Source organism: Chrysochloris asiatica, unplaced genomic scaffold (genome assembly GCF_000296735.1).
Source record: "Chrysochloris asiatica unplaced genomic scaffold, ChrAsi1.0 scaffold00024, whole genome shotgun sequence".
In the NCBI taxonomy this organism is placed as follows: Eukaryota; Metazoa; Chordata; class Mammalia; order Afrosoricida; family Chrysochloridae; genus Chrysochloris; species Chrysochloris asiatica.
Genome location: NW_006408542.1, coordinates 15,362,840 through 15,379,761, shown reverse-complemented (window position 1 = coordinate 15,379,761; position 16,922 = coordinate 15,362,840).

Below are 16,922 nucleotides of genomic sequence, written 5' to 3'. Positions count from 1 at the left end.
TCTACATTAGGTTATTGCTAACACTTTTGGAGTCCCTGGCTGGCACAAATGGGTAAGCACTTGACTACTAACTGAAAGGTTAGCAGCTCAAACCCATCCAGAAGCATCTCAGAAGAAAGATACGGCCATCTCCTTCCAAAAGATGCTAGCCTTGAGACCCTATGGAGCACAGTCGTACTCTGCAACACTTCGAGTCATCGTTAGTCCGAATCAAATGGATAGCAACTGGTGACTGGTAACACTCACTGAAATACCCTACTGCTTTGCAAAGTATGTTCCCTCACACTGCAAAAGTAGTAAACCTAACATGTTCACTTACAGGTATAGCCTCCTGATAGTTGGGTGAAAAACATTAATAGACTATGAAAAAAAAAATTCATGAAGGTCTAAGTTCTAAGCAATTGCTGTGCTGTTAATAATATATATATGTAAACTTAAAATTGGAGTCCTGGTGTGGTATTGCAGGATAAGAACTGAACTGAAAGGCAAGTTTGAACTCCAAGGTCGGTGGCTCAAACTTACCAGACACTCCTTGGAAACACTATGTAAGTCGGAACTGACTCACTATGAGTTGGAACCGACCCGATGGCACTTCACAACAAGTTTCAAATTAAGGAGCCCTGGTGGAGCAATGGGCTAAGTGTGGGACTGCTAACTGAGAGGTCAGTAGCTCAAATCCATCCACTGCTCCACAGGAGAAAAATGAGGCAGTTGCTTCTGTAAAGACCTGCAGTCTTGGAAACCCTACAGAGCAATTCTACTGTGTCCTGTAGGATCTTTATGAGTGGGAATCTCTTCAACAGCAATGGATTTGGTTTGAGTTTTAAACTTCAAATGAGTACATTTTGATGATTTCTCCTTTAATAAACATTGTATTTTTTGTGAAAGTTAATTTGGAGATCTCTCCAATTATACAACCAGACCCTATATGCATATAAGGAGTCCTGGTGTGAGCTGTTCCTCGGAAACCTTATGCAGGGTTGCTATGGGTCGGAATCGACTCAACGGCACTTAACAACAACAACATCTGCATATGAGGAGCTCTGGTAGCATAGTGGGTTACACATTGGGCTGCTAACCACAAAGTCAGCAATTCGAATCCACCAGCCACTGAATGGGAGAAAGATGAGGCTTCCTGCTTCCATAAACATTTACAGCCTTAGATCAGACTCACTGTAATCTAACAATAACAATACAGATTGGCTAAGTATGGTGAAAGGATACAACGCCAGTGCACAACTTTCCTCATTTTAAAGCCGACAGCATCCTTTTGCTCTGTTTGAACAACTGCCTCTTGGTATGTGTACAGGTTCCATATAAGCACAATGAAATGTTCTGGAATTTCCCATTTGTTGTTATGATCCACACAGTGATGTAGTCATTGACAAATACGCAGAAATTAAATCTCAAACAACAAAAACTATGTTATCATTCATTCAGTTATAGACCAATAAGTAGGTATGTTTTTTCCTTTTTCAAAAAATACATTTTGAATTTTAAAATGCTCTTTTATTATTTTTCTTCTAATATTGTAGTATTTAAAATGTTTTATTTTATTTTATTTTATTATGTTGTAATATCAAGCTACACTTTTTGTTGTCATTCTATAGCACTATTGGATCAGCACTGGACTGCAAATCACAAGGTTGGCAGTCAAACCTACCAGCTACTCCTTGGAAACCCTATACAAGGTCGCTGAGTCAGAATCGACTCAGCGGCACTTAACAACAGTCAAAAAAGAAAATGTCACAGTCTGATTTTATTCCCTGGCCATTATTTTCTTTGTTTCATTTCATGATTATTACTAAATAATTCTGTTGAATAGAGAAGTAGGTTATTGAAAATAATCCAAATGCCAATACCAAGATCTCAGTCTAAGGCTCTCATCTTAGATTGTTCATCTTTATTATTTTGCCAGGTAACCTCTATTCATCCCCAGGTCTTAGCTGAAATGGCCCTTCTTCTGGGAGACCACCTTTACACCTTCCCCAGTCCAGAGTTCCTGGTAAGATTCTCTTTGAACACTTTACTTCCTTTTTCATATTGTTAATGCTTAATTGCTTATAACTGCAGCTTGGTTGTGAGCAGCAAGCAAAAAGACAGGATCCATGTCACTCTTTCTTGCTCAGTAAGTGTTTGTTGAGTGCATTCATGAATGAATCCCCTTCTTTGACACTAGAAGAAATAGAAATAAGCAACTGGTCTAAGCTATACAGGTAGCCTTTTGGTGGAATTTCCAAAGCAGAAGGCTTCTCAGTAGACATTTTTCTAGAATGAATTCCCACAGTGAGCTTGTAAGAATCTAAAGAACTTTAACTTTATTTTCTCTCTATTCTCCCAATGCCTGCCTCTCTTCACCTTCTAACATTATAGAGGTATCCCAGAGAAATTCAATGTTCTATGAAGGGAAAACCCCATTGGAGATGTCTAAAAACAAACAGTATCAGAAGGGAACAGGAATTAGGAGAAAAGAGAAGACCAATTGCGGGAAATACGTGAGGAATAAGCATTTTGCTCTTTGCCTTCAACCTCACTTTGACAGGTATAAAATTCCCAGCACTGGGGCAATAAACATGGGCCATTAATGGTGAAAGTCAAGCCCAAAGAGAAGGAAATAAGAGACTGATTCCTGAAAAGAGGATGAGGGAGCCTCCAGCTTTCCTGGAGACTCACTGCTAGCCTAGGTCATCAGGTGTAATAGTAAAGGTTTTATGTCAACTTGATTGGGCTAGGATTCCCAAACCCTTTGCAACTGAGATGTGGTCATTCGCATGGTGAGATCTAATAGAGTGTAGTTAACTCTATAATGATTGACTACGAACAGTGTAGTTAGTCCATGACGACTGGCTATAAACAGGCGTAGTTAACTCTATGGTGATTGGCTATGAGCAGTCAATCAAATGAAAGGATGTTTCCTTGGGTGTGTAGCTTGCTTCCAATACAAAGAAGACTCAGGCAAAGTTTACTTGCTTTCTGCTGGGTCTGGATCTTACATCTGGCTCGTCCTTCAACCTACACATCTTTGGACTTGAGCCAGTGGTTTGCTTTATTATCTGCCTGCCTATCTGCCTGCTGGACCAGCCTGCCTGTCTGTCTATTGGACCTACCTGCCAATATGGGTTCATCTGACTCAAACTTGGGACTCTTCTGCCTCTATAATTGTGAGCCACTTCTGTGATAGGAACTTTTCTTTACGTATACCTACATATATAAATTTCACTGGTTTTGCTTTATTATCTCTAAGACAGCAAGTAACAAAAGAGGCTTGCTGTCCAGGAAATGGCTGGAGATTTCTTGTCTTTAGTACTTTAACATGAGGATACCGGGTAAGAAAGACACAAAAGGAACTCACATTTCTGGGAGGCCGCCTGTCAACTGTTTTCAGGGATGATGCCCGATCCACAGGATGACCCACAGGTACACATCCCTGACTATCCAAATAGCCTTTGACTATCCAATGTTCTGGTGTGGCGCTTTGCTTCCGTACAAGACTGCGAACCACAAGGTTGGCAATTCAAACCTACCAGCTGCTCCTCAGAAACCCTATACAGAGTCGCTAATGAGTCAGAACTGACTTGACAGCACTTAATAACATCCACTATTGCTACAAGTGTCCAGTGTGGATAATGGAATCTGCTTTCCCAGCAAAAAACAAAACAAAACAAAAATACAGCATTCCACATACAAAATGGCTGTACTGATTAAAATGTATGTTTTAAGGCAAGAAAAGATTCCCTACATTATAACAGGACTGAGAACTTGCATGTCAGGCTAAAGCTGGATACAAATTAAACAACTGAGCAACAAACCCTTCCAGAGAGGAGCTTATAATGGGAACACTGACGGGATATAATTATGATCTGGATTTTGATCACTACGCTCTATTGAAGATACCTGCAGTATACAGTAGTTATGTAAAATACCTGAACACTGTTGTCAAGTGACACTTTATAAAAGCATTTGGGTAAAGTTAATTTTTTAAGAGTCTTGAAAGCCACTGCGATGATTAAATGAGGAAGCCAACACAGTATTCTTTTAGCTATGAAGGCATTCAAAAGGAGTAGGGGTGGTATGGTGGCAATCCACTCAGATCCTGTCTGCTTTTCCTTCACTGCGGAGGTGTCCTCAGCTCTTGCAGTCCACACTCAAGGTCTTAATTGAATGGCTGGTATACAGCTGTAACCTGATACACAGGATTTTCCCAAATAATTATATTTATGAAATGCCTTAAGGTACAGACAACGTAAGTCACAGCTGCTGCTCTCATAGAGTTCACAATCTGGTGGAAGGGCAGATAACACACAGAGTGCTAACATACAAAGTTGTGCATTGTATGTACTATCAGGCCTCAAAACCAAACCAAACCAGTCGCTATCAAGTCGATTCCTACTAAGGGTGGCCACAGATGCTTCCCAGTGAAACTGTGTCCCACAGGGGTTTTTCTTTTTTTCTAAATTTTACTTATTTTGCTATTGTTGTTAAGGATATAGACAGCAAAACTTAAACCAATTCAACAGTTTCTACACATAGAATTTAGAGATGCTGATTACATTGTTTGAATTGGGCAATCATTCTCATCTTCCGTTGCTGAGTGGTTCCTTGCCCGTTAACATAAATGCACTGACCCTAAAGTTGCAATGTTTAAGTTGCTGTCAATTCTTGATCTAGTATAAACAGTTATTAAAATAGCATGATGCTGAAGGCAGACCTTTTTCACTTGCTAAATTAAACTACTGTTTGCTTTGGATCCCTGGTGATGCAGTGGTTAAAGCACTCCACTGCTGAACAAAAGGTCAGTGGTTCCAATTCAATAGCCACTCCATGGGGAAAAGATGTGGCAGTCTGCTTCTGTAAATATTTGTATGGAGCAGTCTACTCTGTCCTATGGGGTCACTGTAAGTCAGAATCAACTTGACAGCAGTGGGGTCTGGGTATTGTTTGGTTTTAAGATGAGTTCAGGGATATTTTGGTTTAGGGGTTAAAGATTATCTCAGGAGAACAGTTTGAGGAGTCCATTCATGTACCATTAATTCCAGAAAGACTTGTTGTTGTTATGTGCCATGGAGTCGGTTCCAACTCATAGCGACCCTGTACAGGGTTTCCGAGCCTGTAAATGTTTACGGGAGCAGAAAGCCTCATCTTTCTCCCATGGAACAGCTGGTAGTTTTGAACTGCTGACTGTGACATTAGCAGCTCGATCCGTAACCACTACACTAGACTAGAGTCCATGAAAATTGTAAATTCTCTGTTTTCCCCTTTTTGATCAGGATTCTTCTATGGACTCTGATCAAAACGTTCAGTTATAGTAGTCAGGCACCATTCAGTTTTCATGGTCTCCTGCCTGAGAAGGCAGTTTTTCATGGAGGTAATTAGTCACATATTTCATACCCTCCTCCTACTCCTTCTTTTGTTCCAGGTGAGTAGAGACCAATTGCTGTGCCTTAGATAACTGCAAGCTTTTAAGACCCAGGCACAATGCAATGAACTCAAAGACAGAACAGAAGCATTCAACATGTTGTTAGGCCAATTAACTGGGAGGTCCCATCAAACCCTGAACCTTAAACCTCCAAGCCAATAATCCAAACAAATCCCATTGAGGTGTTTGGTTGAACATAAGTAGCCTCAGCAGCTACTCTTTTAAAAAATCATTGTTGTAAATATATCAATCATAGAACATTTAGTCAGCTTTTTACAGGTGTACAACTTATTAGCAATTACAATAATTGGCTATGCAACTTTACCCTCAATCAATAAGGTTGATTGATCTTTTTTCCATCATCATTTTTCCATCATCATTAACACATCATCTCTCCTTCCCTGGTAACCACGAATAAACTTTGGTTTCTATATATTTACCGTTTCTTGTCTTTTTATGTAAGTGAGATCATTTATCATTTATGCTTTGGCAATTAACTTACTTATCTCAGCATAATGTCTTCAAACTCCATCCAGACTGTAGCTTGTATCAAGACTTCATTTCTCCTACTAGCTGATTCTTTTCTATGTATATAAGACATTTTGTTTATTGACTGGACTAATATCTGTAAAATAAAGCTGATAATGCCACTCAGTGACAAGACTGTCCTTTTTTTTTATGGGGAAAATGCTTCAGATGCTTTTCATAAATTCTAGATAACTTTATATTCTTATTTATACCCTTTTCTTTATTCCCCTCAGCAAAGAATACTATACTTTGGTTCCAGCCCTGAGCTGTCATTTAAGATCAACTTTGATCTAAACCAACTTAATCAAGAAGATTGAAAATGAGAATCAAAACACTAACAAAACTTAAAACATGCTCTTAGAATATTTTCTGTTTCCAACTTGGACCTTAGCAAGAGACAAGCTGAGAGAAAGACTTTGACCAGGGAGACTGTGCTGATCTTACAATGCTAAAAACATCATGACCAACTTGGTTCCATGTTTTAGTTCACAGGGAAGCTGAGTTCAGTAGGATAAAAAGTTCCGCTTCAAATTCTCCACATTTTCTCCTTCCAGGGTCCTCAATTTTTTTTTTTAACGTTTTATTGTGAATTGGGTGAAGGTTTATAGAACAAATCAGTTTTCCATTCAATAATTCATACAGGTTTCATGTCATTGATTGCAACCTCCAGAGTTATTTATAGTACTCATTCCATTCCTCCCAATGGTTTCTGTTTCCATTCCTCCTTCTTTTCTAACCCTTCTGAACTTTGTCCTTTTGATATTAAATGATTAATTTTTTTCTAAGGAATATGTACCTCCATAGTATTATTGTTCCCCTTATAAACCTGTTGGAGTCCTCGTGTGGTACTACAGGATAATGTGCTGGATCTTAAGGTCTGTTTGAACTGCAACGTCAGTGGTTCAAACTCACCAGCTGCTCCTCAGAAACCCCATGCAGGGTTGCTTTGAGTCGGAACCAACTCGATAACACTTAACAACAATAAAATAGAGCTGTCTATTGCTTGGCTGAAAACTGAGCAATAGGGGTGAGTTAAATTTCAGACCTGAAGAGTGGCTAAGTACCATAGCCTTGGAGGTTCCCCCAATCTCTATATGACCAGTGAACTTGATCTTTTTTTGTGAGTTTGAGTTTTGTTCCACAGTTTACTCCACTGTATCCAGGACCTTCTAGTTCTTCTGGTAGCAGGGTTGTGGAGAGTGATGTTTGCTTGATCTGTTAGTTCTAATTAGTTCTAAAAACAGAACTAATTGCTTCTGTTTTTAATTTTCTTCACTATTCTTTGCCCTGGATGGACAGAGACGAATAGTTGCATTATTATTATTATTATTATTATTTTTTAAAGAAGAATTAACTTTACAGAAAGTACAGAGTTCTGTGTGAATGTTTCCTCTCCCTGGCAGAAATCCCAAGAATGGGAAACTAGGTAGAAAGATTCATCTTTGAAATTCATTGAAAGTTTCCATTCCTCTGATTGGATATGCCAGACCTACTACTTAATTCTAAACTTTTCTGCCAGAAGGCAAAACATAGATCCATGGTGTTGCTGTCCATGGTGCTGACACATCATTGTATGTTAGACATGCTTCTCCACCCCAGGACACTGATGATGATGATGATGATGATGATGATGATGATGTTAAGTGCCTTTGAGTCAGTGCAACCCATAGTGACCCTGTATAGGGTTTCTGAGGAGAGGCTGGTGATCTTGACCTTGTAGTTTAAACTGACTTTGTACTCTAGCATATTAACCCCACAGCACCACACCAGGATTTCTGGGACACTGATGATAGTGGATTAAAAGTCTGAGTACTTATGTCAACATGGTCACACTTATATGAATTTTATTTTCTATATGAAATATCTTGTAAATTTTACCATATTGCAAAACAAAATAAAATGATGGTTTATGTACTCCAATATATGCAGAGAAGATGTAGACTGTAAGCTCTATCAAGTTTTAGGTAATTTAGGTAATTATAAAATCCCCCCCATGGAAGACACATGTCCAATCTATCCTTCCCACTTACCTTTCTACTTATGTCTCTTCCTGACTTTCAAATTGCTCTACAATCTTGTCCTAAAACCTGCAGTCTTACATCCTACTGCTTTCAGCATATATCCTCAGCAGCAGCCAAAGCAAACAGTTCTTCACGCCTCACATGCCATGCCTTTACACTTCTTAGCTCATTAAGTTTCTCAGCCTGTAATTCTCCTTGCCTTTATGCTAACTTGGACTTCTAGACTCAGCTCCTGCCTGGCCTCCTCCATGAGACTTTTTACTGGTAATTCAAATACTTTGTGTTCTTTCTTGTTTCCAAATTCCTTCAGCATTTGGTATTGGCATTCGGCATCTTATACCATAGCACATTTGGGAGAGAATCTCACTTTTAACTTTATGTCAATGCACTACAATGGAGAGGGCATGAGTTTTAATATCAGATAATTCTGCATTCTAATTCCAGCCCCTCCATTTCTAGCTTGCCTATGCATGAGTAACTTAATGATGCAACTGCACTTTACTGCTAACACAAAGGATGATAGTTTGAATCTACCCAGTGACTCACTGGGATGAAGACCTATGGATCTGCTTCTGTAAGAACACAGCCAAGAAAAGCCTATAGGAAAGTTCTACTCTGTCACATAGCATCCCTATGAGTCAGAATCAACCCAATGACACCCAACAATAGCCTGCCTGTCCATATGTCATGCTGTATGTTGCTGCGATACTGAAAGCTATGGCATCAACATTTCAAATAACAGCAAGGTCACCCTCACTGGACAGGCTTCAGTGGAGCTGCCAGACTACAGTGCAGTGAATTGCTTGGTGAGTGTGGCTCTTCTAGTCCTTGTCTTTGTAGCTCTTACCAATTAACTTTTGTCCTGCTGAGTCTGGGTAAGAGAAGGTGGGCAAAGATACTGGTAGGATCATATGATTCAGTTTTAAGTGACTGTTAACAGGAATATTCTGGTTATAAAAACTTGGAACTCTAACTTGGGGATTGGTCAATTTTGATATCCTGCTTGGTATAAAGTGAGCCATTTCAGAAACAGCAAGGGGAAGTCTCACTGCCATCAAGGAAGAAGAACTAGAAGTGGAGTGCATCTTTTGGACCCCAAGATCCTTAGTCATTGAACCTTCTCATTCCAGGGACAGAAAGCTGTGGCAGAGGAGTAGCAGTAGCAGACCAAGAGCCAGAGCACTATACTGAGTGGTGTGTTTCCTGGGCCATGGATTGAATAAAGCTGAGTGCTTCTGGGCATGAGACTCATTTGTGGATAGGGTGCCTTCAGGGTTTTAATTGGGGAAGGTAGGTTTGCTGACCCCTGGAGGAAGAGCTGAGAGCCTTTGGAATGAGGCTCATAATGTGGAGTGCCCTTTGGGCTTTTATCAGCAACCCTGAAAGAACTTCGTAACATTGTCTAAGCAGGGCAGAGACCAGGCCAAGGGGTTGAAGGTCAGTGAGAGGCCTGCCTGCAGGCACAGCTGAGAAAGACTGTCTTGACTAGAAGAACTGTGGTCTGAACATTTCTGACTCTGAATTGTAACCTGTTAACAGCACTGGGCTGTGAACCACAAGATCAGCAGTTTAAATCCACCAGAAACCCTACATAGGGTTGCTATAGTTGGAACCAACTTGACGGCACTTAACAATGACAACAACCATTTCCTTAATAAACCTCATAAATGTGAGAATCGTCTGTGAGTTCTATGTGTCACTGCAACGAATTATTGAACCCAGCTGAAAAGTAGAGAGTGCTATGGGAAGAACAACTGGTGTCAGAAGGGTATGGAAGATTGGGGATGGAGGTGTGTCTGACTTCAGCCTTATAGGAATCAGCCTTGTGCTGGTGTGAAGTTTGATTCTCCTTCCCCTCTGTGTAGTCAGAGGAGGTCAGGTGATGGCCTTTGCATGCTTATTTTTACACAGTCCTGGTATGCCGCTGCAGGATAAGAACTAAACTGCTAATCACAAATTTGGCGATTCAAACCCACCAGCCATTCCCTGAAAACCCTTTACAAGGTCGCTATGAGTTGGAGTCAACTCAGTGCACTTAACAACAACAAGACAGAGCAGGAAGAAAAGCCTGGTGACCTACTTCTGAATATTATTGAATGAAAAGCTATGGATCACAACAGAACAGTTTTGGATTCTCTTCCTTTGGACACATGATCAGGAAAGACCAATGACTAGAGGAGAACACAATGATGGGTAAAACAGGACCAGCAATGACAATTGAGAGTCTCAGTGAGCTGAACTGGCTCAGTAACCACGACAACAGACTCAATCATATCACCATCCTGGTGATGGCATAGGCCTGACAGCCTTTTGTTCTACTGTACACAGGGTCACCATGAGTCATATTCAAATCAATGGCAGCTATTTACCCATCTAACAGTGAAAAAAAATGTTTCTAGCATCCATATGAAATGTTACATAGATAGTATAAATTACTTGGTACACAATAGGCTCTCCATATGTGCTTTTGCTCCCTCCTTCTTCCCCAAGGTAGTATCCAAACCACTAAGCACAATGTTGAGAACATGGTAAATGTGGCTTTTCTGAAATACACATGAAATTGAGCTGATTCACTCAGCTCTGCTGTGTGATCCACCTGCAAAAAACTGACCATCTCTGAACAAACACTTTGGTCTGAGAACTGTCTGCAAAGCCCGAGAGAGCAAACTTAAGAGACAATGATGAAAATACCTGGCTCTTGAAAGGGTTGTGCTCTCAATCAAGGTCTGAAGAATGAGTGGAAAACACTAAGAAGGCATTCATGAGCAAGGACACTGGCAAAGGAGGCACGCAGGCATGGAGGACTAGTCCAGCACAGCCTGGGGCCCAAAACCCTATGAAGTTCTAAGTGCAGCGTTGGAGAAAATTTCCACACTTTACAGCATGCTAAATTTTGACATTTCCCCCTGACATTACCCGCCTCCCCGCCCCCCATTATAAAAAAGGGCAAAATTTCTTCTGAAAAAGAGAAGAAAAAGAAGATACATAGAATATCGGTTTAAAGTGTTATTTTTGTTCTTGAAAAGGCTTCTCATAGACTTTAAAAGAAGGCTTTTTTGCTTCAGAGATTTATTTTGATAGAATTCTCTAAGTCTTGTCAGGGAGAACAAAATTTTTGTGAGCCTACCATACCAGTAAAATGCCAAATTATATGCTGTACGTTTTTGTTTTATTATATCTGGGTCCAGTCAAAGAAAGAAAAGATTCTGAATCCAGAACTATTAGCATTCAGAGACAAAGGAGAGATTTTAGTACAGCTGCTCTCCAGGGGCATGTTGTTCCCAGCCCTTCAGGTTCCAACACTCAGGTGGGAAGATGCAGTTCTCCCCTCCACACCTCACTTCCAGAAGGTCAAGGAGTTTACAAACAGGATCCAATTTCTTTCAGTGATCTCTAGCTACAGCTTTTAGACCAGCCTTGTAAGAAGCCAAATCCCTGGGTGGGGCTAATCATTAATGTGGGAAAGGTTGGAGGTTCAAGGCTACTTAGAGGCACCTCAGAAGAAAGGATCTTTTTTTTATTTTAATCTACTCCAAAAGTCAGCCATTGAAAACTCTATGGATATGTGGCATCACCATAAATCAGAATAGATTCAATGACAATTGAATAAGAATAGGTTAAAAAATATTTCTATATCAAAACACAGTTAGCAAAACAAATCAACAAAAACCCTATGGATCACAGCTCGATTCCAATTCAAGGTCACCCTGAATTGGAATCAACTGGATGGCAACTCATTTGTAATGAGCAGGGATCCCAGAATATCAGCACCCATCCCCAACCCACCTCCCAAACTACAATGTTACTGAGAGTATTAAGTCAGCGCTTAGATATTTTGAGTTTCAGTGAAGCTACATAGAGGCAAAGTGATGTACTGGAAACAATTTAGACTGTGTAATCAGACAGACCTGGATGTGAGTCTCAGCTCTGCCACTGTCTATGCTACATTGCCTAAATTACCTAACCTCTCTGAGCTTCAGTTTCCTCATTTGTAAAGAGGAGATAAGAATACCTATGCTGAGAGGTAGGATTAAAAGTTATATATTCAAAATACCTGGTGTACTGGCTTTTGTAAGAAGCTCTGGTAGCATAGTGGTTACGAATCAGGCTGCGAACCTCAAGGTCAGCAGTTTGAAACTACCAGCTGTTCCATGGGAGAAAGATGAGACTCTCTGCTCCTGTAAAGATTTACAGCCTTGGAAATCCTGTACAGGGTCGCTATGAGTCGGAACCGACTCCAAAGCACATCACAACCATGACTGGCTTTTGTGTAGTAGGAGTTGAATAACTAGTGTACTATTATTACAAGTGCTACCTGGGACTATGGTGTCTGAGATACAAACTTTAGGTATTGGAGACACAGTAGGAAGGCTCCTGTGAGTCGAAAGAGACACCAAGAGGGAGGTATTGGTGAAGTGGGAGAAATGAACGGGGGCACACAACACACATAGAATCTTACCCAACCATGGTAAGGACTTAGGGTTTTTCTTTTAAGTGTGATAGGGACTTTGATTGCTGTGTGGCGGACAGACATAGTTAAGAAGCTACCTCAGTCATGCAGGTGAGATACAATGGAGGTAAGCACCAGTTGGTAATGAGGCAGGTGGTGAGAAATGTTGTGAGTTTGTATTTGTTTCTATAGTGAAGTTGGCAGGACTTGTGATAGATTGGATGTATCTGGTAAGAAAGAATGGAAAAAAATATGAATTTTAGGTTTCTGATCTAAGCATTGAAGGAGAAGGATCATAAATGAAACAGGAAAGACTAGGAGACACAGTTTTGGTCAGAGAGAGTAAGCGATGAAGAGTTCTGCAATGGACATGTAAGATTAAAGGTGGGTTAATGCGCCAGACTGCAAAGCCATTTGAACTGCCAAGTCGGCGGTTCAAGCTCACCAGCTGCTCCTCGGAAACCCTATACAGGTTCAATATGGGTCGGAATCAACTTGACGGCACTTAACAACATTAAACATCTATGTGGGGATTAGACTGGAATTCAGGGGGGATATGGGATAGGAATTTGGATCTCATCATCTTAAAAAGGGTATCCAAAGTCATGAGACTAGCTCAGATTGCCAAGGAGGGAGTATAGAGACAGAAGAAACCAGGGACTGAGTCATGAGGCACTGTAGCGTTTAAAGGTTGGGAAAAGGAGGAAATTCAGTAAATCAACTTAGAAGGAGGGATAAGTGAGGTGGGAAAAAAACAGAGAAAGGAACAATGCAGAAACTTGATGAAGAAAGTGTACCAAGAAGGAAAAAGTATAGTCAACTGTGTGAAATGTTGCTGCTAGGTGAGGTAAGATGACCCCTGAATTTGACCACAATAAAGTTACTGATAAGTGGAATGATGGAGACGAAAGCATGTTTGAAATACGTTCACGAGAGAATGGAAACCAATAATGGGCTATCATCTCACTCCAGCATTTATAACAGAGTTAAAAATAAAACAAAACAACAATACTGACAAGGGTGTGTGTGGAGAGACTGGGACACTTCTCCTACATTGCTGGTTGGACACCATACGGTGCATCCTCAGAAAGCTGCAAATAGATATACCATATTACCCATGAATTCCTCTATTTAGTATGTTGTTGTTGTTGTTAAGTGCCATTCAGTCGGTTCCGACCCATAGCGACCCTGTATAGGGTTTCTGAGGAGTGACTGGTGAGCTTGAGCCGCTGACCTTGCAGTTCAAACGGCTTTGCAGTCTGGCGCATTAACCCACAGGACTCCCTATTGATGAAAACAAGTGAAGACACAAGGAGGTATGAAGGGCTAAAGAGGAGAGAGATAAATAGTGCTACATAACAACCTTGGAACAACAGTATTCTGTAAGATACACAGGCTGTCAGATAAACAGGCTGAATGGGTATGAGAGGAAGAGTGGGAGTATGCCCACAAATATATAAGGGTGTGGCACTGAGGATTAATGCGGTGGACTGCAAGGTCGGTTTGAACCGCAAGGTGGCCAGTTCAAGTTCATCAACCACTCCTTGGAAACCCTATACAGGGTTGCTATGAGGTGGAACTGACTCAACAGCACTTAACAACAACAATTTGTACATGAGTAATTTACCTTTGCTGTAAACACAACTATGAATATGGTGCAGCATACAAAAGGAAAAATGGTGAAAACTTCCTAGATATTATCAAACTTCTTAAGGCAATGAGTTACTGGACCTGGAGACTCAGGACCAATAGTCTCAGGGGACACCAGGGTCAATTGGCATAACACAATCCACAAAGACAATGTTCTACCTCCTGCTTTGGTGAGTAGTTTCTAGGATCTTAAAAGTTTATGAACAGTCATCTCAGGTGCAACTATTGGTCTTTCCATGTGTGGAAGAAAGAAGAGTGATGAGAATTGAAGATGCTTGGAATCAATTAGTTCAATGAATTAATGGAACATGTGAACATCAGTCTCCATGACTCTGAGACCAGAAGAACTAGATGGTGTCTAGCTACCTCTACCAGGTGCTCTGAATCACATTAGAAGGTCCCAGATAAGAGTGGTAGAAAATGTGAAACAAAACTCAAAATTATATATATATAATATAAATACTGGATTTAGTGATCAGAAAGAGACTAAATATATATATGTTGCTGTGTGCCGTGGAGTCGGTTCCGACTCATAGCGACCCTGTACAGGGTTTCCGAGACTATAAATCTTTACGGGAGCAGAACGCCTCTTCTTTCTCCTGCGGAGCAGCTGGTGTTTTTGAACTGCTGACCTTGCGGCTCGCAGTCTGATTAGTAACCACTACGCTACCAGAGCTCCTATGTATATATTGTTGTTGTTATGTGCTGTGGAGTCGGTTCCGACTCATAGTGACCCTGTACAGGGTTTCCGAGGTTGTAAATCTTTACGGGAGCAGTAAGCCTCATCTTTCTCCCGCGGAACAGCTGGTAGTTTCGAACTGCTGACCCTGAGGTTAGCAGCCCGATTCGTAACCACTACGCTACCAGAGCTCCTTACCACTATATATATATATACTTATATATAATTTATGTATATAAATACTGGATTTATTGATCAGAAAGAGACTAAAGGAATTTGAGACTACAGCCCTCCACCACCCTTCAGGTCTGGAAAGGAACTCATCCTCATGGTTCAGTTTTCTTCTGCCAAGCAGTAGATAGGTATATAGGGGACAACAATACTTACTAGTATAATGTATACTCTCCAAGGAATGGTCAATCATTCAAGATCAAAAAGGTAACATTTACTGAAGGACAAAGTTGAAAAGGGATGGAAAGGTGGGTAGAATGGAAATAGGAACCACAGGGAGGAAATAGGATACGTGTTGTTGCATGGAGGGGATTATAATCATTGAAAGGAAACAAAGTATATGATTCGTTGAATTTAAAACTGATGAACGTCTCTATAAGCCTTCACTCAATTCACAACAAAAAGTTTTTTAAAAAACAGAGAGCATGGAAACTAATGAAGTGGAGGAAAAATCAATATAAAGAAATCCATTGCTGTGGCGTTGACTCTGACTCATGACAACACTATGTGTTACAGAGAACAGAGCTCCATAGGGTTTTCTTGGTTAACAATTTTAACAAAGAAGATCTAGATTTGTTGTGGTGAGCCTTGGCTAGCAGCTGATTGGTTGAACCTAGCTGCTGCTCTTCAGAAGAAGGATGAAGATCTGCTTCCAAAAGATTTACAGTCTTGGATATTCTATGAGACAATTCTACTCTATCCTATAGGGTCACTATGAGTCAGAATGGACACAGTGGCTAAAGATTTGGGTTTTGGTTTCATCTGAATGGAAGCAGAAGCCTTGGCCTTTCTTCTATGGTATTGTTGTGTGGGTTGCATTGCCATCTCAGGGTTGCAGACACTGTGTCATCAGTCTCATTGGGGTTCTTCTTCATCGCTGACCCTCTTTCAAGCATGATGTTTTTTTCCAGACAAAAGTCCTTCCTGATAATATGTCCAAAGTAAATTAGATGTAGTTGCCCCATTCTCACTTCTAAGGAGCATCCTGACTGTATTTCTTCTAAGACAGATTTGGTTGTTCTTTTGGCAGTCCATGGTACTTTCAATATTCTTCACCAGCACCATAATACAACTGTACCAATTCTTCTCTGGCCTTCCTTATTTAATGTCTATCTTTCACATGCATATCAGGCAATTGAAATATCATGGCTTAAGTCAGGCACATCTTAGTTTGAATAAGGTATTGAGTAAGTATGGTGAGAGAATACAACCCTAATGAACACTTTTTCCTGATTTTAAACCATGTGGGTTAACACGTTGAACTGCAAAGTCAGTTTGAATCACAAGGTCAGCGGTTCAAGCTCACTATCTGCTCCTCAGAAATGTGATGCAGGGTTGCTATGAGTCGTAACCAACTTGATGGCACTTAACAACAACATTCCCTTGCTCTGTCCAAATGACTGCCTTTTGGTCTATGTACAAGTTCCTCATTAGCACAATTAAGTGTTCTGGAATGTTCATTCTTTACAATATTATCCATAGTTGTGATAATCCGCACTGTCTGACGCCATGCATAGTCAATAAAGCACAAATAAATATCTTTCTAGGATTCTCTGCTTTCAGCCAAGATCCATCTGACATCGGCAATGATATTCCTTGTTCCATGTCCTCTCCTGAATCCAGCTTGAATTTCTGATAGCTCCATGTTGATGTACTGCTTCAACTGATTTTATTTATCTTCAGCAAAATTTTACTAGTATGTGATATTATTATTACTTGATAATTTCTTCATTCTGTAGAGTGACTTTCTTTGGAATGGGCACAAATATGGATTTCTTCTTGTCAATTGGCTAGATAGCTGTATTTCAAGTTTCTTGGCATAGACCAGTGAGTGCTTCCAGAGCTGCAGCAATTTGTTGAAATATTACAGTTAGTATTCTGCCAGTTCCTGGAGCCAGCCTTGTTTTTCTCCAATGCCTCAGTGCAGTTTGGAATTCTTCCTTCAAT